The sequence below is a fragment of the Papaver somniferum genome, chromosome 5 (assembly GCF_003573695.1).
Source record: "Papaver somniferum cultivar HN1 chromosome 5, ASM357369v1, whole genome shotgun sequence".
Classification (NCBI taxonomy): Eukaryota; Viridiplantae; Streptophyta; class Magnoliopsida; order Ranunculales; family Papaveraceae; genus Papaver; species Papaver somniferum.
This window is the reverse complement of record NC_039362.1, coordinates 48639489-48643749: the sequence shown is the minus strand read 5'-3', so window position 1 is coordinate 48643749 and position 4261 is coordinate 48639489.

The window sequence follows — 4261 nt, the reverse complement described above, 5'->3', positions numbered from 1 at the left end:
CCTAATTGGATGTTTTCTGTAGATGTTATTGGAAAGATGAAGTCTGTCCAATTGGATGTGGATGTTTTCTGTAGAAGTTATTGGAAAGATGAAGTCTGTCCAGAACATTATAACGAAATCAGTCGGATGTCTCGATGCAGGTGACTGTTACGTAGAATGAGAGGTACAATGCACTCTAAATTTTCATGATTTAATTTTTTCTCAGTAAGTGTTTGTAGAGATTATGTATTGATATTTTTTGTAGTTTACTATTTATATCCGTAATTCAATGATTTGTATGCTGGTGTTTCTGATTCTTAGTCCAATCATTTGACTCTTTTGCATTCTTAATCCAATCATTTCACTCATATGAGAATTCACGTGTACTTAATTAGAATGGGCACGCATTCTTATTTTCGTGTCTCTCTTGGTTATCTCATTTTGATTATATGCAGAACTTTACACATATGCAAACTCAAAAGGGGGCGAGTATAGAGGTGGTGGTGCACTGTAGAAATGAAGCACTGTAGAAATGAAAAGAAGGTGCATAATATGAAGAGATTTAGAAGGTATTTTTCTCATCATCCCTGTTTTGATTACTGTTATTAATTTTAACTGAAACTACTTTTCATTTTTATTGTGTAAGTTAAAGGTGTAAGGCTCCCTCTGAGTCGTCACGAAGACGTAGAGATGGAAAGTTTTGTTTTTGATATTATGTTAGCTTGATTTCTTCCGAACCATAAACATTTCTAATTTTCATTTTTAGCTGAATACACTTTTTATTTTGATTTTGATTTTGATTTTGTTAACTTGGCTATGAATGTGCAGTAAGGGAAGTCGATATATTGTGCACTGCCATCAGCTTCAGGTTTTAGGGAAGTCGACAATGTTTTTTCTTTTTCTCCCTTTTTGCCTAAGAGCCTTTATCCCTTCAAATCCTAAGGTAATAGCTCTAATACTAAATATTCTTAGGAAGCTAAATAGCAAGGCTTAATTGGGCCCCGAAAAATAATTGGGGGCCCCTAGCTATAAGATAAAAATAGGTTATGAAATAGTAATTTGGGGTTATCTTTTATCTCCATTTTTTTAAATGGCTAAATTATCCCTAATCATTGGTGCTAATTAGTGATTAAGTTAAGTTAATTAATTGGTAATGATTTAGTTAGATTAAAATCAGATTTTAGCATTAAATTTTGTTATATGAAAAATTGTGTTTTTGGAGAGGATAAAAAAATGAGTTTTGGGAGAAAATTTAGGATTATTTAAAACGAAGATTCTATTGCTCAAAATGAAGGAACCAATACTCAAAATGAAGAACCCGGAGCTCAAAACAATCAGATAAATTTCCTATGCTCTTCAAATTATCTAAATGGTGCTCCAAGTGGTCGATTGATGGTTAACATGGAACTACTCAGAGCGAGAGTCGGTAGGTCGAGAGGCTAATAAACTAACGACCATAATGAATCGGCAGTGCATTCTCATATAAACAAACGACTCCAATCTTCAGTCATGAAAAATCGTTAATCAAGTTTGAAAATATAGACGACTTCAATTTGCATTTATGAAAAATCGTTAATCAAGTTTGAAAGAAATGACGACTCCATTTTTTGGGTCATCTAGAATCGTTAACTAAATCTATTTAGAACCCAACGACTAAAAATCTTTTACTCTCCAATAGATAACGACCCTTAAGTCAAAATGACGACTCATTTATCTAATACCAACTCAAAACACAATATTGCTTCAAATATTGCTTCAAAAGTTTGGTAGACAATAGTCTAAAACCTACATAATCTAAAGCACGTGTCGGATTCTCCAAAGTTATTTGTCTACAAATGGACATCCAACTCAATGTCTTTTTAACAGGTTTCGTTCAAACTAGTTAAACGGGACCTCCCTTTTCATTACTCTGGCGATTCCTTATTGGCTTGTTCCTTCAAGTTATTATAAGCCATGTATGGGTGGTAGAACATTGGGGGAGGAGAGTGCTGGATTAAGACGATGAAGAGCAATGGTGGAGCCAAACATTTTTTAGAATCGTTAACTTTTAATAAGGGGTAAGTTGACGACCCTTTAGGAGATTGCTGGAGTAAGTTGACGACTCTTTCAATTTTTCCGATAGAGAAGGCTTTTTTTTTTTTTTTAAATAGAGTCGTTAACTTTTAAAAATGGATCGTTCGTAAAGAATCGCCATATATTTCTATATTACGGTAACAGTTCTAATCTAAAGCAAAAAAATAAAAAACCAGAACTCGGGTCGTTATCTCCCTCTTCATATACGCTAACTATTTTTCATAATTTCTACGTGCATATAAAAATCGTTAGGTTTCAAGATTTTCGGGCTGACGACCCTTTAATTGTAACTGATTTTTTTTTTCTTCGCATCGTTAATGGAAGAGAAGAGGAGACTCAGTTCTTTTTTGTTTAAAGATGGAAATGAAATGGACGCTTAAGATTAAGTGTGAATCGAATTTTAAGATTTATTATTAATGAAGGATAGAATAGTATTTTCACAACACTTTGGAACCCCTTGAAATAAGTAGAGTGTATATAAATTTGGTGAGGCCCCCAATTAATTTTTGGGGGCCCCAATTAAGCGTTGCTAAATAGTCAAGTTATTATTATAGTTGAGCTCCCCAATCAACAAAGTTGGATTGAGATATGAAATGGCTGTGTAATGTAAACAAAGGGACTGCTATGATGGGATTCATGTAGGAATCAATAAGGGATGTCAGCCTTGATTTATTAGAGCAACCACAGTGGGCGATCAAACCCATAAATATGGTCTAGCAACGAGACCCAGTGGGACGGAGTAAAGAGCAAAAGCCTGACTATAATCAAATCCTAGACTATATTTGGTCCGTGACCAAGACCAAACCCAAATATAGTCGAGCGAACTTAAAATATACGCTTGTTAACGGGCGAACGTATAATATACGTTTCATGTGGGGCGGTTGTATAGTCCCCGTTCCATGAGTTGTTGTGTATGGATCACCTTATAACTTCGTCTGGCTACTTATCAGGCGTACATTATACGCCCGCATAACATATGGTCTAACACTATATCTCCGCCTGATCATATGGTCTAACACTGTATCTCCGCCTGATCATATGGTCTAACACTATATCTCCGCCTGATCATATATAATCCAGTACCGTAGCGTTTAGAACACGGACTAAATCCAAATTTTGATCTTTTTTTTTTTGCTCTTTACTCTTTGATTTTGATCGCACCACTGCAATTGCTATTAGTATCATACTCATAAAGTTTCATATTTTTTATTTTCCCTATCTGAAGGACCTGTGAGGATTGAGGTAGGGAAAAGCTGGATTTTTGAATATCGGTTATATTGTCAAGTGACTGAAACCATGGTCAACAATCGGGCTTGATGCTAAAACGGAAAATCCATGGCAAATTGTGAGTGAAACTGTTTTACATCTACTTCTTCGTTGTTTCATGAAAACGTGTGGATTAACGTGTGGATTAGATTTTACATTCTTATCTGCTACATATAAATTCCATGTTAGTCTGCTACTGGTCGCGTAGCCAAGAGATTGGCATTTCTAAAACCCAGTAGCATATACTTGGGTCTTATACACTGATAGTCTGATACGGTGCTAAACTACAAAAGAAAAGAAAAAGATGGAGACGTTAGGTGCTTGAGAAGACAGTGCCAACTTTAAAGTGCATTGAAATGAATCCCAATGAGAAAAGAAGTTCAACCATAGATAAATACAGTTAGTGAGAGATTTTTTTTTCCACGGCAAAAATAATTAAAGCTTACACAGGAAGTAAGCAAGAGCAAACCAAAGATTACAAGCGCCCACCAAAATAAGATACCAACCCGGGGAGAAAAAACGAGACCCCGACCTCAACCTCGCAAAATAAGTCATTACACCATTTCAAATGCATGCGAACACTATATATGCTCCAACAGTACTTTTTTCGAACTTGAAATTTTTTCTTTAAATCAATTTAAATTTATTTACGCATTTATGTCTTGCATTTCCAAGTTGTTCAACAAATATAATGAAAGCAATCAAATATAGTACACCGGGAACGGCTTCAGAAGATGCATATAGATGGAAAAAACAATGTCCAAAGGTGACAGACCCCCTCCGAATACATGAATGACATGCGGAAATTAGTGGTGAGCCAAAAATTTATTCATTTAGCGGTTCAACTATACTTAGAAGAGAAAGTAGCCTTTGATAATGTTTGCCTCCTAACTCCAGATACTGTCTTTTGACTTTCCATTTTGGCTATGTGCTTCCTACATAT